Source organism: Haemaphysalis longicornis, unplaced genomic scaffold (genome assembly GCF_048455015.1).
Source record: "Haemaphysalis longicornis isolate Haplotype H1 unplaced genomic scaffold, Haemaphysalis longicornis Haplotype H1 scaffold_17, whole genome shotgun sequence".
NCBI classification, from domain to species: Eukaryota; Metazoa; Arthropoda; class Arachnida; order Ixodida; family Ixodidae; genus Haemaphysalis; species Haemaphysalis longicornis.
In genome coordinates this window covers 2576119-2594663 of record NW_027526276.1, presented here as the reverse complement: position 1 = coordinate 2594663, position 18545 = coordinate 2576119, and the positions used below count along the sequence as shown (strand labels likewise).

General features: G+C 45.1%; 1 non-coding gene across 1 annotated transcript; it reads right to left on the bottom strand.

The window, feature by feature from the left end:
- Nucleotides 1–8009: 8009 nt before the first annotated feature.
- On the bottom strand, nt 8010–8082 carry Trnat-ggu (transfer RNA threonine (anticodon GGU)). Its single transcript has one exon. It is a non-coding gene; the product is annotated as a tRNA-Thr (tRNA).
- Nucleotides 8083–18545: the final 10463 nt, after the last annotated feature.

Below are 18545 nucleotides of genomic sequence, written 5' to 3'. Positions count from 1 at the left end.
AGCCGAAAACTGAGTGGGATGCTTACTTTTGAAAAATCCAAGTCACCCCCACTCCCGTGCTACTTTTTTTCGCCTCGGTATGTCGAAAAGAGGGCGCAAGAAATAACGTTTTATTTGGTAAACAATAAAACAATTCAGGGAGGCCTGCACCCAAGCGCAATTCTTCAATAACGAGAGGTGTTGTGGCTGACCATCGCCGGACGCTTAGTTATATTTCCGTATCCTTGGTTATTTGCATATTTGCGGCGCTAGTAATTGTCGTGATATGGAAGGAAGAGGGCGTCGTCGTCTTCGCGGTGCGTGATGTATTCAAAGTCATCCTCAACATTGTAGAACTCCACCAGCTCTGGCGAAGCGCGCATTAAGTTGCCCAAGGCTTGTACCATAGCGAAGGTGCAAGATTTCTTTATACATGAAGCCTGAAGGACACATCACCACGCATTTGTACAAGTTTGAAATTGTTTGTTTACATGTACCGTCATTGCTTTGCATTATGCTGGTAGTAGTCATTGTCATATGCATTGATATGCTCTTGTTCCTTATGGCAAACTTTAGATGCGTGGTAGGGCTTAACAACGCCGCTTGAGTTTGTTTTTTACTAAAGCGACAGTGCGAGCCAGAGACTAGGCGTTCGCCGCCAGGCAAGCGCTCACGAGTGCTCCGCATTTTCTCGCTTCTCGTTGTTTTTTTGCTGTATTTTTTTGGCTGAAGGCACTGCGCGTTCCCGGACCGTTCGGCGGTCGCCGTGAAGGACGGGCTCACGAGTGATCCACCTTTTTTGGTATTTTTTTATTTCAACGGCGATATTACGTCTTGTAGAGAAGGTACACTGGTAAAAAACGTAGGAGAGAGAGAGAGAGAGAAAATTCTTTAATGAGACCGAAGAGGTCAGCCCTGCATAATAATGCGCTTGCTACTTCAGATGGTTGGTGAACATGTGATTAGGGTTATATGCTAACATGACTAATACAAATAAGAAAAAGAAAAAAAAAACGAAAGAAACTCCACCAGACAGACACATGAACACACATAAAGAAATACAGTAAATCCACCTCTTACGACTGATACCCAATCATCCTCACTACCATTCGACCCCGTTGTGCATCTTGGGCCGCTGCTACAGTACCCCAGCGAAGATCGTCTTGTGTTTCGGTAACGTTGTTTGTAGTTCATAAATGACATGAAACATACCTTGCTATGGCTCCTAAAAAAAGGGGGGCTTAGATTCCAAAACAAACTTTTTTTGCAATACTTTGCCACAGTATTGGAGGGTGCTTGTAATCGTAAAATTGCGGTAGTTCTCTATATAGTAGTAATTGATACTGATTGTTTCCTTGCACAATTTCGTAGATGTCTGATCTTTTGTGCTTTTCTTATCTTTACATTTATGTGAACTGGTGTGTTATGAAGAAAAAACTTATGCAATGTAGCTAAATGAACCAGCAATTGCCGAGATATTGCTACGTGGCGACATAGCAATGAGACGAACTATGATTGATGAGGCGATAATTTAATGGGCGTCAGCCATCTGAACGCAACCCGGGCTACGTCACACAATGTGCTTCATCTTTTTCGAGGGTGGGAAAACATGGCGGCATGTGTATTTGTCCACTACTTAGTCTCTTTCTCGTGATACATCCGCCTCACGTTATCGTTATAAAGGTACCACGTCTCTTCCTTATGCCGCCACGTAAGGATATTTATAAAAAACACCCTTTCATTCAAATCTGCCGTTTGATGCACTTGATAAGATCAACTATATATATATATATATATATATATATATATATATATATATATATATATATATATATATATATATATATATATATATATATATATATATATATATATATATATATATATATATATATTTATTTATATATTAATAGAACGGTCTTTCGCAGTATCCGATTTTGGGACCTGCTCATATATATGCTAACCATGTTCTGAACCATCTGTTTACCGCAAAATCTTGGACTTTAAATTGAAAGTCGGGAATACGGCCGCACATCAACGATCACGGTAAAAGTCTGCCTCGCATTAAATTAGCGAAAGACGACTGCCTGATCACTCTTTATTTCGCCCATTGTGTGGGACTGTAACAAGCGAGGAATCCTGCATGGCCTCAGACACTTCCTCATTTTTTTTGAGAACATGAGTTGCACCTTCAACACAGTATACCCTTGAGCAACCCTGCGCAAATTGGCAACCAGGTAACGTTTTTTTGGGCGCTGACGCGTGATTAGGAGCGTCAAGGTAGGAGGAGAAAATTTATGCTGTTCAAGGGCACATGTGAGGTGATGCGGCCAAGAGAAAGCCAGCACAATGCGCGTGACATTTTTCCTTGCGTTTCAAGCATTCGCTACACTTTATGTTTGTGAATGACGTGAATACAAAAAATTGCAGCCGATCTCGGCAATAACTACGCCACGGGTACTTTCTACGTGAGTGCAGGGTGGATGTCTGGTGAAATGCTTCGGGGTGCTAGACAACCGTTTCCGCCGTACGCAGAAAACAAAATGAGACGCTGTAGGCTGTCATAACAAAACATGGCAAGGTCACACCCGTTTTTTTCTGCTTCATTAAGCATTTTAAAATTTCACTATCCCAACAAAAAGAGGTGCGAGATTACCCACACGAGTGCGTGTACATGGATATTTAAGAAATCGTATGACCCCAAAACGTTTTAGGGCATTCAGTCTCCTGGCTGCAACGCCACATCTAAAAAAATGAGGGTTCCAACTAGCCAGAAAGAAAACATCTTGTTAGGGAGAAAAAATGGACCAGTTGATTGGCAGCTTTCATATAGTAGCATAAATGTTCCTCCGGTACCGCTTTCCTAAAACACCGACAAATGAGAGAAATCCAGTTGGCATTTTTTGAAAAATCCGGATACGCACTGGGCACCACGGATAACGCTTCCCACAAGATTGGTGCGGAAAATATTCAACGCACCCATGCAACAGGCACCTCGATGATAAAGTTAACTCTGAAGAGCGTGTCCTACAATGACGATGTCATCTTCGGGAGAGAAGTAGGGGACCGAAGTATGATGTAAAAATGGCTTTCAATGCAAGTACACCCTTTTAGTGTTATTCACCGTATACTCTCGGGAATGGCTATGTGTGTGCGACTGAAATGCACTACACTAAAATGATACTTTAAACAAGCACTTTGTACAACCTCTGTATATTTTTGATAATGTGAGAGAAGATTGCATAAACTGATTGTGTCATGGTGATTTTATTTATTTATTTATTCAGGTACCCCTAAAGGCCCTCCGCAGGAGGGTATTACATAGGTGGTCGGGGGGCATACAGACACATCAAACAAACAAAACATGAATGTGTGCTAACAAAATCAAATTATAAGTATAGAAAACCGCAAGCAATAACATTTTCTCAAACACATAACCACAAAACACATAACTACGAAGTCACATTACTACAAAAAAGAAGGAAAGCACATGAAAACAAGCAAAGATCAGGTCGCTTCATTCCTTAACAAGTCTTGAAATTTTGTTATGTTAGCTTCAGTGGCAATGTGGTGTGGCAGGTTATTCCATTCTACTATGGTGCGCGGAATGAATGACTGGGCGAACGCAGATAAATGGCAAGTGATACGCTTAACTTTGCAAGAATGATTGCGCTGTGGAAATGTAACCGAGGGTGTGTGAAAGTGGTCGTGAAGGCGCTCATGGTTTTACAATTTATTAAAAAGTGTTAAGCGAGCATGTTGGAGGCGAAGCGATAATGAAACTAACTCGGCCCCGTTTTTTAGTGTAGTGACGCTTGCGAATGGGGAATAATCAGAAAAAATAAAACGAGCAGCATGGTTTGGCAGGAATTCAATGTCGTGTGTTATGTAAGGCACGTTGAGATGCTTCTTCGTCTCGCTATACGACGCCCGATCAGAAACAATGGTACTGGCATCTTCCATGTTAAGGCACGCTTTCATGTGCACTCCCGCAACATACTCAGTGGAGAAATTATTTTTTTGCAGGTATTGCTGCGGAAATCGAATATCTTTGAAAGTAGCTCCAGGCCGCACAAACCAGTTTCCTTTTTCAGAGGTGTCGCATTCTAATGTCTGTTACGAGTTGTTTCTCGGTTTCACAATGCCAATATTCTGGTCTCAATGGTTTGTGTTCGAACCGCCCTCCTGCTTCAGTGGGCGGATAGTAGACACTTGTTAGCCATTTTAGCATAAAATGTGGCGCGTGCTTGCTTTGTAAGGTGGTTTTGCCCTCCCGCCGGAAGATCCTAACGGATGTTTATCCCCCATGCCTCTCTACCGTGAGGTGAGCCGACGAAAAGGGCCAAGCTTTCATTTGTTTTCCTAAAGACAGCTCAAAGAATTGCCACTTTTGTAAAATGGGACGCAAGAAAATAGAAGTGATTGGTAACGTTGTACCGCTGGACCGTGAAAAAGAGCGGCGGGTGATAATCAAGAATAACACGCTGTTGCGCTCCTACGGCAGTGCGACCTTTCATCCCTTTTCTCAATGAATGGGAAGTGGGTATTGAAATTTTACGAACTTATTAGTGCTACGTGGGCGGTGAGAAATGGTCCACTAAGCACAAAGAGTTTATTTCTATCAATTAAAGATTGTTGAGCTTGTGGATTTATCACTTTTGCGTCCATCTGTCTGAAACAAAATCACTGGCCTGCACGGTTTCACCAAAAATATCCCATGACTTATGCCACCTAATTCAAAACAGTTTTTAATTTGCAATAAAGATCGAATCTGCTGCGGGAAGTTTAAAGTACTTGAAATGCTTATTGCTGTTTAATGATGATAATTAGGATTTTCTTAACAGCTGTGGCCTCTATTTAAAATCATACAAGTAAATAACTACTTCGGCCTCTGGCAGCCTAGGATGTTTGTTGCGAGGAACGATGAAAGGATGTGTTCGTGTTCGCAGCTTTCTGGTCAATTACAGCAACACTGGGCTTTTTCTCTACTTTGGCACAATTCTATTAAACCAAGGTCTAAAGCTGCATTGCGTGGATCACGAACATTTTGAAACCTGTACCCCCACATATTGCTTAGATATAAGACTTTCCTATTGAACAATGGTTACTTATTTGTAGGGTGGGTCCTACACAGTGCAAATGCTGTATTTTTATGTTTTGATGGGCTAAATCGCAGATCACGACGTGTAGAACACGCGAAAGTTCCGGAAGATAAAGTTCCCCAATTTCACTACACCCCACAACAGCAGCCCTTGAAGGTAAACATTGTAGCGGTGTCTGTATAGTACAGCCTGCCTTTTCGCGGTGTAAAACCATTAGTAACAACATGGCGCAATACCAGCGGACAAGTCGCAACCCGTCGCGAATCGAGCGGGGCGTTTGTGGAGGTAGCGCAGCTCCGTTTGCCCGCGTACTCTCTGACAGATGCTACTCCAGCAAACGGCCTTCACAATGCGAAGTGAAGTAAGAGCTTATTTTACTCCGGCTGACGTTGCGTCGCTTGCAGAAACCTCAAAGAACCTTGCTTCTGTGTCCAGTGTGCGGTAAAACATCCCACTCCGGCTTTCCTTTGTTATTTTCACGATGTGCGACCTCCTCATTTCCGCCACTTAAAACCGCATCGGCCACATGAGCGCTCTAGCGTTGCCGTCCAGTTTCAGTGCCGAAGTGTTGACACAAGACGTATAAAACCAGACATTGGTGTTAGTGTAAAGCGGCAAGGTGACGGTAAGAAGAAAAGTGATCGTCCAGGCGGTAGAAAGGTAAGACAATCACCACATATTTTTTTAGCCTAAAAATGAATATAGGCAAGGCGTTACGCTTATAGCAGCGAAAGTGTTAAATGCATTTCAGGGTTGGTGCAGAAAAACAAGAGCTTGGAATAATAGTGAATATTCGCTCAAAGTTATTTAAGGGCTCTGAAGACGCAGTATCAGAAGCCACAAAATGTGCGTTGTGATCATCAGAATATATTGACCAATGTGAAGGAGGGAAATGAGCTTTGAACTTAACCAACAGACATTTCCAGATAAAAATATGTTTACCACAATTATCCGATACATGCACCTTCTTGCGTCAGTGCAGCACTGGTCGAGTGGGTGGGGAAATGTGATGTTGATCTCAATACCCGACGTGAATCTAATTCTCGCTGGAATCTCTTCTGATGGGGGCGAAATAAAAATGCCAGTCTGCACGTAGTGTTTGGCACGTAATGTATTTGTATGGTCGTTTAATGTAAACTGCAGCACTCCCCTGGAGCCCTTAGCCTAAGTGGAGCTGCTACCCGTACAACTCCGAAAAGTAGTTGTTTCATCTTTCTTTTCACCAACGGCTTGTAGTATAACTGTCAATATATTATTGCCGCCATGTGTTTGTTCTGAAGCTTCCAAACATGATCACTGAAGGAAAAGGGGTGAATACGGTTAAATATTTTGGCTGGCGTGTGGTCTTTAATCATAATTCTTTGATCAATATTCATTCTACAGCACTCAGAAAAGTGCCTTGGGTAAAGTCGTAGAATGTTAAGATGATAATAATTGCCTCAAACTTCCTTTCTGAGTGATTTCTCACAATCGGAATGACCATTTCCCAATTAGCGAATGGATTGTCATTCGGGAGTTACACTTACTTCTGGTTGTACTCTGGCTTTCTTGGACGTTGGACGGAACCTCTACTTAGTTTTTCGTAAACTCTATCACACTTCGAGCTCATTCATCATTCGTACGTTATTTTCAGAGGTGTTTGCAAAAATATTCTTAGGCGACACAAATTTGCAACACATTCAAACTGCATTATTCTCCCAACGAAAAGTTCCACGTAAAATGCGACCGAGTTCACAAACATCGAAATGTCAGACGGCGGGAAAGTGAAATACGTGGCTTGGAAATAGGCAACTCTTTTTTTTTCGGCAATGTTTCGATAACGATGCTTAACTCTTTCAACATGTTTATTCCGATAGGAAGAGTATGCAACGATGCTGCTCCAATTTCACGGCTTCTTCAATGTATTTTCGTTGTGAGTGATGGTTGCTCACTTGCCGTAACTCAAGCGTAACTTAATTCTAGTCTGATGGAATGTATTCTGAATTTTGTTTGCCTTTGTTCAAAACATAACGAATGCGCTCCCAGCTTAATGACGGATTAGGAAACGAATCACTTAGATGTTGTGCTGAAAAGTAGAAGATAAGCGATGCTTACTTACGATTAGTAATCGCCGGATGAATTGTCCAAACACGAATTCTCAACATGCACCACAGCTCGGAGCCGTTATAGACAGCCTTTATAGGGAAGTATGAGGCCCAAAAGGCATTTGGGAAGGTTTATACAAATTTCTGCACAGTGTACCTGGTAAATTAACTATGAGTACTGCCGTATACACGAGTTTAGTGCTACATTTGAACTTGTAAACATTACGTCTTATGACAGCCACTACATATTTTTAATCAATGTAGCCCCTGTATATTTACATTCGGCGGAAATGATCGGCTTGATTTTTATACGCCATCGCCGGGCCACGCCAACCATGGTCGAAATTCGCGCGATGCGCTATCTGTTATACTCGACCCATGCCCGCAAGCCCAAACGCTTCCACACGTGCGCACACACACGCACACGCACACACACACACACACATATATATATATATATATATATATATATATATATATATATATATATATATAGATATATATATATATATACATATATATATACACACACAAAGTAGAAGTACGCTCTTCGGAGACTTTATTTCCAACGTTTCGACCTGACACAGGTCTTCCTCAGGAGGAAGACCTGTCTCAGGTCGAAACGTTGGAAATAAAGTCTCCGAAGAGCGTACTTCTACTTTGTGCGTATTCCTGCAGCAACTAAGGACTCTACTTCACGACTATATATATATATATATATATATATAACACAGAAATAAGGGTTGGCAGTCGAGAAAACCTCGGAAAGCAAAGGGGAGGATGTGGTAGATCATTGAAACAGATTAAGAATTTGGAAAGAAAGAAAGAAAGTGAAGAAAAAATGTCCGCCAGGTGGGATCCGAACCCACGACCTCCAGAATACCGGTCTGGTGCGATAACCACTACGCTACCGGCGGGGCGATTTTCCCATTCACTTTCTGGGGTATTTATGTTAGGTATGTTTGTTTCCTGTGCTTGGGGGTGGTAGCCAGCGCCATTCGGACTAATCGGGGTGAAGGGGACCTTCTTTTTAACCCCCGGGTCGTGACTCGAGTGTCTACGACACGTCCAGAGTGGTCGACCAGCTTTGAACCCTCTTAAGCTCCCTTTGGCACCAAGACTGCCAGAACAGAGGCCCTCGCTATGCATGTAGCGAATCAGAATAGGAAATGAGGGGCTCGTTGAAAATAACACAGAAATAAGGGTTGGCAGTCGAGAAAACCTCGGAAAGCAAAGGGGAGGATGTGGTAGATCATTGAAACAGATTAAGAATTTGGAAAGAAAGAAAGAAAGTGAAGAAAAAATGCCCGCCAGGTGGGATCCGAACCCACGACCTCCAGAATACCGGTCTGGTGCGATAACCACTACGCTACCGGCGGGGCGATTTTCCCATTCACTTTCTGGGGTATTTATGTTAGGTATGTTTGTTTCCTGTGCTTGGGGGTGGTAGCCAGCGCCATTCGGACTAATCGGGGTGAAGGGGACCTTCTTTTTAACCCCCGGGTCGTGACTCGAGTGTCTACGACACGTCCAGAGTGGTCGACCAGCTTTGAACCCTCTTAAGCTCCCTTTGGCACCAAGACTGCCAGAACAGAGGCCCTCGCTATGCATGTAGCGAATCAGAATAGGAAATGAGGGGCTCGTTGAAAATAACACAGAAATAAGGGTTGGCAGTCGAGAAAACCTCGGAAAGCAAAGGGGAGGATGTGGTAGATCATTGAAACAGATTAAGAATTTGGAAAGAAAGAAAGAAAGTGAAGAAAAAATGCCCGCCAGGTGGGATCCGAACCCACGACCTCCAGAATACCGGTCTGGTGCGATAACCACTACGCTACCGGCGGGGCGATTTTCCCATTCACTTTCTGGGGTATTTATGTTAGGTATGTTTGTTTCCTGTGCTTGGGGGTGGTAGCCAGCGCCATTCGGACTAATCGGGGTGAAGGGGACCTTCTTTTTAACCCCCGGGTCGTGACTCGAGTGTCTACGACACGTCCAGAGTGGTCGACCAGCTTTGAACCCTCTTAAGCTCCCTTTGGCACCAAGACTGCCAGAACAGAGGCCCTCGCTATGCATGTAGCGAATCAGAATAGGAAATGAGGGGCTCGTTGAAAATAACACAGAAATAAGGGTTGGCAGTCGAGAAAACCTCGGAAAGCAAAGGGGAGGATGTGGTAGATCATTGAAACAGATTAAGAATTTGGAAAGAAAGAAAGAAAGTGAAGAAAAAATGCCCGCCAGGTGGGATCCGAACCCACGACCTCCAGAATACCGGTCTGGTGCGATAACCACTACGCTACCGGCGGGGCGATTTTCCCATTCACTTTCTGGGGTATTTATGTTAGGTATGTTTGTTTCCTGTGCTTGGGGGTGGTAGCCAGCGCCATTCGGACTAATCGGGGTGAAGGGGACCTTCTTTTTAACCCCCGGGTCGTGACTCGAGTGTCTACGACACGTCCAGAGTGGTCGACCAGCTTTGAACCCTCTTAAGCTCCCTTTGGCACCAAGACTGCCAGAACAGAGGCCCTCGCTATGCATGTAGCGAATCAGAATAGGAAATGAGGGGCTCGTTGAAAATAACACAGAAATAAGGGTTGGCAGTCGAGAAAACCTCGGAAAGCAAAGGGGAGGATGTGGTAGATCATTGAAACAGATTAAGAATTTGGAAAGAAAGAAAGAAAGTGAAGAAAAAATGCCCGCCAGGTGGGATCCGAACCCACGACCTCCAGAATACCGGTCTGGTGCGATAACCACTACGCTACCGGCGGGGCGATTTTCCCATTCACTTTCTGGGGTATTTATGTTAGGTATGTTTGTTTCCTGTGCTTGGGGGTGGTAGCCAGCGCCATTCGGACTAATCGGGGTGAAGGGGACCTTCTTTTTAACCCCCGGGTCGTGACTCGAGTGTCTACGACACGTCCAGAGTGGTCGACCAGCTTTGAACCCTCTTAAGCTCCCTTTGGCACCAAGACTGCCAGAACAGAGGCCCTCGCTATGCATGTAGCGAATCAGAATAGGAAATGAGGGGCTCGTTGAAAATAACACAGAAATAAGGGTTGGCAGTCGAGAAAACCTCGGAAAGCAAAGGGGAGGATGTGGTAGATCATTGAAACAGATTAAGAATTTGGAAAGAAAGAAAGAAAGTGAAGAAAAAATGCCCGCCAGGTGGGATCCGAACCCACGACCTCCAGAATACCGGTCTGGTGCGATAACCACTACGCTACCGGCGGGGCGATTTTCCCATTCACTTTCTGGGGTATTTATGTTAGGTATGTTTGTTTCCTGTGCTTGGGGGTGGTAGCCAGCGCCATTCGGACTAATCGGGGTGAAGGGGACCTTCTTTTTAACCCCCGGGTCGTGACTCGAGTGTCTACGACACGTCCAGAGTGGTCGACCAGCTTTGAACCCTCTTAAGCTCCCTTTGGCACCAAGACTGCCAGAACAGAGGCCCTCGCTATGCATGTAGCGAATCAGAATAGGAAATGAGGGGCTCGTTGAAAATAACACAGAAATAAGGGTTGGCAGTCGAGAAAACCTCGGAAAGCAAAGGGGAGGATGTGGTAGATCATTGAAACAGATTAAGAATTTGGAAAGAAAGAAAGAAAGTGAAGAAAAAATGCCCGCCAGGTGGGATCCGAACCCACGACCTCCAGAATACCGGTCTGGTGCGATAACCACTACGCTACCGGCGGGGCGATTTTCCCATTCACTTTCTGGGGTATTTATGTTAGGTATGTTTGTTTCCTGTGCTTGGGGGTGGTAGCCAGCGCCATTCGGACTAATCGGGGTGAAGGGGACCTTCTTTTTAACCCCCGGGTCGTGACTCGAGTGTCTACGACACGTCCAGAGTGGTCGACCAGCTTTGAACCCTCTTAAGCTCCCTTTGGCACCAAGACTGCCAGAACAGAGGCCCTCGCTATGCATGTAGCGAATCAGAATAGGAAATGAGGGGCTCGTTGAAAATAACACAGAAATAAGGGTTGGCAGTCGAGAAAACCTCGGAAAGCAAAGGGGAGGATGTGGTAGATCATTGAAACAGATTAAGAATTTGGAAAGAAAGAAAGTGAAGAAAAAATGCCCGCCAGGTGGGATCCGAACCCACGACCTCCAGAATACCGGTCTGGTGCGATAACCACTACGCTACCGGCGGGGCGATTTTCCCATTCACTTTCTGGGGTATTTATGTTAGGTATGTTTGTTTCCTGTGCTTGGGGGTGGTAGCCAGCGCCATTCGGACTAATCGGGGTGAAGGGGACCTTCTTTTTAACCCCCGGGTCGTGACTCGAGTGTCTACGACACGTCCAGAGTGGTCGACCAGCTTTGAACCCTCTTAAGCTCCCTTTGGCACCAAGACTGCCAGAACAGAGGCCCTCGCTATGCATGTAGCGAATCAGAATAGGAAATGAGGGGCTCGTTGAAAATAACACAGAAATAAGGGTTGGCAGTCGAGAAAACCTCGGAAAGCAAAGGGGAGGATGTGGTAGATCATTGAAACAGATTAAGAATTTGGAAAGAAAGAAAGAAAGTGAAGAAAAAATGCCCGCCAGGTGGGATCCGAACCCACGACCTCCAGAATACCGGTCTGGTGCGATAACCACTACGCTACCGGCGGGGCGATTTTCCCATTCACTTTCTGGGGTATTTATGGTAGGTATGTTTGTTTCCTGTGCTTGGGGGTGGTAGCCAGCGCCATTCGGACTAATCGGGGTGAAGGGGACCTTCTTTTTAACCCCCGGGTCGTGACTCGAGTGTCTACGACACGTCCAGAGTGGTCGACCAGCTTTGAACCCTCTTAAGCTCCCTTTGGCACCAAGACTGCCAGAACAGAGGCCCTCGCTATGCATGTAGCGAATCAGAATAGGAAATGAGGGGCTCGTTGAAAATAACACAGAAATAAGGGTTGGCAGTCGAGAAAACCTCGGAAAGCAAAGGGGAGGATGTGGTAGATCATTGAAACAGATTAAGAATTTGGAAAGAAAGAAAGAAAGTGAAGAAAAAATGCCCGCCAGGTGGGATCCGAACCCACGACCTCCAGAATACCGGTCTGGTGCGATAACCACTACGCTACCGGCGGGGCGATTTTCCCATTCACTTTCTGGGGTATTTATGTTAGGTATGTTTGTTTCCTGTGCTTGGGGGTGGTAGCCAGCGCCATTCGGACTAATCGGGGTGAAGGGGACCTTCTTTTTAACCCCCGGGTCGTGACTCGAGTGTCTACGACACGTCCAGAGTGGTCGACCAGCTTTGAACCCTCTTAAGCTCCCTTTGGCACCAAGACTGCCAGAACAGAGGCCCTCGCTATGCATGTAGCGAATCAGAATAGGAAATGAGGGGCTCGTTGAAAATAACACAGAAATAAGGGTTGGCAGTCGAGAAAACCTCGGAAAGCAAAGGGGAGGATGTGGTAGATCATTGAAACAGATTAAGAATTTGGAAAGAAAGAAAGAAAGTGAAGAAAAAATGCCCGCCAGGTGGGATCCGAACCCACGACCTCCAGAATACCGGTCTGGTGCGATAACCACTACGCTACCGGCGGGGCGATTTTCCCATTCACTTTCTGGGGTATTTATGTTAGGTATGTTTGTTTCCTGTGCTTGGGGGTGGTAGCCAGCGCCATTCGGACTAATCGGGGTGAAGGGGACCTTCTTTTTAACCCCCGGGTCGTGACTCGAGTGTCTACGACACGTCCAGAGTGGTCGACCAGCTTTGAACCCTCTTAAGCTCCCTTTGGCACCAAGACTGCCAGAACAGAGGCCCTCGCTATGCATGTAGCGAATCAGAATAGGAAATGAGGGGCTCGTTGAAAATAACACAGAAATAAGGGTTGGCAGTCGAGAAAACCTCGGAAAGCAAAGGGGAGGATGTGGTAGATCATTGAAACAGATTAAGAATTTGGAAAGAAAGAAAGAAAGTGAAGAAAAAATGCCCGCCAGGTGGGATCCGAACCCACGACCTCCAGAATACCGGTCTGGTGCGATAACCACTACGCTACCGGCGGGGCGATTTTCCCATTCACTTTCTGGGGTATTTATGTTAGGTATGTTTGTTTCCTGTGCTTGGGGGTGGTAGCCAGCGCCATTCGGACTAATCGGGGTGAAGGGGACCTTCTTTTTAACCCCCGGGTCGTGACTCGAGTGTCTACGACACGTCCAGAGTGGTCGACCAGCTTTGAACCCTCTTAAGCTCCCTTTGGCACCAAGACTGCCAGAACAGAGGCCCTCGCTATGCATGTAGCGAATCAGAATAGGAAATGAGGGGCTCGTTGAAAATAACACAGAAATAAGGGTTGGCAGTCGAGAAAACCTCGGAAAGCAAAGGGGAGGATGTGGTAGATCATTGAAACAGATTAAGAATTTGGAAAGAAAGAAAGAAAGTGAAGAAAAAATTGGCGGGCATTTTTTCTTCACTTTCTTTCTTTCTTTCCAAATTCTTTATCTGTTTCAATGATCTACCACATCCTCCCCTTTGCTTTCCGAGGTTTTCTCGACTGCCAACCCTTATTTCTGTGTTATATATATATATATATATATATAAATATATATATATATATATATATATATATATATATATATATATATATATATATATATATATATATATATATTATATATATATATATATATATATATATATATATTTATATATATATATATATATATATATATATATATATATATATATATATATATATATATATATATATATATATATATATATATATATATATATACACATAGCGAATCACAATAGGAAATGAGGGGCTCCTTGAAATTAACACAGAAATAAGAGTTGGCAGTCAAGAAAACCTCGGAAAGCAAAGGGGAGGATGTGGTACGTCATTGAAACAGATAAAGAATTTGGAAAGAAAGAAAGAAAGAGGAGAAAAAATGCCCGCCAGGTGGGATCCGACCCCACGACCTCCAGAATACCGTTTTGGTGCAATAACCACTACGCTACCGGCGGGGCGATTTTCCCCTCCACTTTCTAGGGTATTTGTGTTTAGGTATTTTTGTTTGCTGTGCTTGGGGGTGGTAGCCAGCGCCACTCGGACTACTCGGAGTGAAGGGGACCTTCTTTTTACCCCCGTGCCGTGACTCTAGTGTCTACGACATGTCGCGAGTGGTCGACCAGCGTTGAACCCTCTTACTTCCTATGGCACCAAGACTGCCAGAAAAGAGGCCCTCGCTATGCATGTAGCGAATGAGAATAGGAAATGAAGGGCTCGTTGAAAATATTGCAAAAATAAGAGTTGGCAGTCAAGAAAACCTCGGAAAGCAAAGCGGATGAGGTGGTTGGTCATTGAAACAGATAAATAATTTGCAAAGAAAGAAAGTGGAGAAAAAATACCCGCCAGGTGGGATCCGAACCCATGACCTCCATAATACCGTTCTGGTGCGATAACCACTACGCTACCGGCGGGGCAATTTTCCCCTAAACTTTCTAGGGTATTTATGTTTAGGTATTTTTGTTTCCTGTGCTTGGGGGTGGTAGCCAGCTTCACTCGGACTACTCGGGATGAAGGAGACCTTCTTTTTTACCCCCGTGCCGTGACTCGAGTGTGTAGGAAATGAGGGGCTTGTAAAAAATAACACAGAAATAAGGGTTGGCAGCCAAGAAAACCTCGGAAAGCAAGGGGAGGATGTGGTAGGTCCTTGAAAGAGATCACAAATTTGGAAAGAAAGAAAGAAAGAAAGCGGGAAAAAAATGCCCGCTAGGTATATATATATATATATGTATATATATATATATGTATATATATATATATACTGAGGCCATAGCTCAGTATCATGACTAGCCAATGCCTTCTTCGTGTTTCGTTGTAGTCGCAGCATTGCGTGCGTCCATCATCATCTCATCGTTCGTCGTCTTTCTCGGTCGGGCCATCATCGCAATCGTGATTGTACTGTTCTGGCCAGGGTACCGCTCGCCGAATAAGCGTCGTCAGCCAAGTCTCCTGTCATTGCCTCTCAATATATATATATATATATATATATATATATATATATATAGTTATTGCGGAAGATTGCGGAAGGTTGTTTCCGCTCCTTTGGAGGGAGATGCCTAGTACCCCTCCCTGATTTGTTTACTTTTTTTAATATTGCTGTGCGTGGGTGGGCGGTGGCTGAAGGAAACACGCTTCCTAAGTGCCTCGCTTTGGCTTTTCGCCGCGTTGTATATTGAGATGGATTACCTGCGAGCCCAGTCGTGCAGTACGTTTCTTTCCACTTGTTTTTTGCTGTACTTCCTTCTTGTACACTTTTGAAATAATGTGTCCACGTGCTCACAGCGCGCCTTGCGAGCCTACATATACCCTGTATTCGACCTATGTACTTCACTTGAAAAAGGCTGGTTCCCAGACGAAACGTCGTATTAAATATTGTTATGTTTTTCGTGGTGACTCTAATTTAATATACTATTCAGCTGCCAAGCCCTGCGATGTTATATATATAGGTGCATATATATATATACGCACCGGGCATTTTGCTCTACTTTGTTTCTGCCTTTCAAAATTCATCTGTTTCAATGACCAACCACATTCTCCCCTTTTCTTTGCGAGGTTTTTTTTTCTTGACTGCCACCCCTATATATAAATAAATATATATATATATATATATATATATATATATATATATATATATATACAGAAAGAAATGCCGGCAGTCTACAACGCCAAAGAAGTCATAGAGGAATGGTTAGAATATTTTTTTTTACCGTTAGTGACGTTACATTTTTTTAATTATTATTATTAATTACGTGAGAAAGAAAGAAAAACACGCGCCCAGAGTGGGGACAGAACCCACGCCTTTCGATTACATCTCGAATGCCTTTTTTCTTTCTTTCTCACGTAATTAATAATAATAATTAAAATAAAATGTAACGTCACTAACGGTAAAAAAAAAATTCTAACCATTCCTCTATGACTTCTTTGGCGTTGTAGACTGCCGGCATTTCTTTCTGTATTTCCTAACGAGCCCCTCATTTCCAAACCCTATATATATATATATATATATATATATATATATATATATATATATATATATATATATATATATATAGTGTAAAATGCGTTTATTGCGGAAGGAAGTGCAGCAGAATGCTCAGAGAAGGCAGTCCAAAGCCAGCGGGGCACATGGCTGGCTCTCACGCGCTCTTGTCGTGGTCCACGCTGAAAATGACGCCTGTCCAGTTCACCGTTGCTTCATCTTCCTTGCCGTTATTGCACGACGGCCAATATCCTTGCAAGGGTAGGAGATAGTTAGCATAGAGCTGTTGACCGCTGTTACCTCTTCCGCGCTACAATCACACCTAGCGACGAAGGGAGTCACCCTGGCGACTTAGGGGCACGCCACGACAACAGGGTCATAATAACGCTTCAGGCGCTGCACGTGGACTGTCTCGCGGCCTCGGCGACGGAGGTCTGAAGACGGGGTTAGCGGCTCGACAACGTAACTGACAGGCGACGTGCGTTCGACGATGCGGTAGGGGCCGTGATACTTGGATAGCAGCTTGCTGGGGAGACCGAAAGTAGTAGTCGGCATCCAAAGCCATACCAGGCAGCCGGGAGAAAAAGCCGCTTCTGGGCGGTCGCCATCACAATGATGTTTTTGTTGGGCGCGGTTGACCGAGTGCGCGGTTGAACCTTTCCGTCAGCCCTTTCGTCTGCGGGTGGTAGGCAGTAGCGGTGCGGTGAGTCACCTTGCATGTTTCCAGGAGAGCTTCTATGACTTCCGACAAAAAAACACGCCCTCGATCACTCAGAAGTTGACGTGGTGCTCTGTGGCGGAGGATGAAACGATGTAGTAGAAAAGAAGCAAGTTCGCTCGCCATTGCCGCCGGAAGCGCATGCTCGGATAAACTTCATCACGAAGGTGTACATGCCTCTCCAGAAATAGCGGTGTCGCAGTCGTTCGCACGCCTTCAGCACGCCTGCGTGGGCACAATGCACATCCGCGTGGAAGCTTTCACAAATGGCAGTCTGCAAGTGACGAGGGATCACGAGCAACCACTTGCGTCCTTCTGGACGATAATTGCGGCGATAGAGAAGTCCATCACGGATGGCGAAGTACGCAGCCTGACGTCGCAACGCCCGGGGAGCGGTATGCAGCGTAGGATTAGAAAGGAGGTCGCAGAGTGATGATATCCAAGGATCCTGCCGCTGTTGCCCCGCCATGTCCTCAAACGGTTGGAATGTCGGGATAGAGTCAATGGCTGTAAGGTCTGCTGTATCCGTGCCCAGAGGTGAACGGGACAGGGCGTCCGCATCATTGTGTTTTCTCCCAGACCGATATATTACGCGGATGTAGTATTCCTGGAGGCGTAGAGCCCATCGGGCAAGGCGACCAGAGGGACCCTTCAGTGATGTTAGCCAGCAAAGGGCGTGATGGTCTGTCACGACATCGAAGGTATTGCCGTAAAGGTAGGGACGGAACTTGGCAATAGCCCACACGATGGCCAAACACTCTTTCTCCGTGACGGAGTAATTGGATCCGGCTTTTGTAAGCGTACGGCTCGCATAGGCAACGACGTACTCGTCAAATTCTGGCTTCCTCTGGGCAAGTACGGCTCCCAACCCTACTCCAATGGCGTCAGTATGGATCTCAGTGGGCGCACAAGGATCGAAGTGGCGCAGTATAGGGGTTGAGGTGAGCAACCGACGTAACGTCTAAAAGGCTTGATCGCATGCAGAAGACCAAGTGGACAAGTCATGGTTGCCACCAAGGAGCTTTGTCAGTGGTGCAATAACAGATGCAAAACTTGGAACGAACCGCCGGAAATATGAACAAATGCAAATGAAACTGCGCAGGGCTTTTAGAGTGGTCAGTTTTGGGAAGTCTGCAACAGCTTGTAGCTTGGCAGGGTCAGGGAGAGCACCGTCCTTCGAAACCGCATGACCTAGAATCGTCAGCTTGCGGGCCGCAACATGGCACTTCTTTAAGTGTAGCTGTAGACCAGCATCCGTTAGGCACTGCAAAACGTGCTCTAGACAAGTAAGGTTGGTGTCGAAATCGGGAGAAAATATAACGATGTCGTCCAAGTAACATAAAAAGTTTTCCACTTGAGGCCACGCAGAATATCGTCCTTCATGCGCTCAAAAGTGGCGGGCGCATTACATAACCCGAACGGCATTACGTTAAATTCGTATAATCCATCGGGGGTCACAAACGTGGTTTTTTTCACGATCATCGTCTGCCAGCGGCACCTGCCAATAACCGGAGCGCAGGTCCAGCGATGAGAAGAACTCAGCTCCTTGCAGATAGCCTAAGGCATCGTCAATCCGGGGCAGAGGGTAAACGTCTTTCCGAGTGATCTTGTTAAGTCAGCGGTAATCGACACAAAATCGGATCGATCCGTCCTTCTTCGTGAAAAGTACGACTGGAGAAGC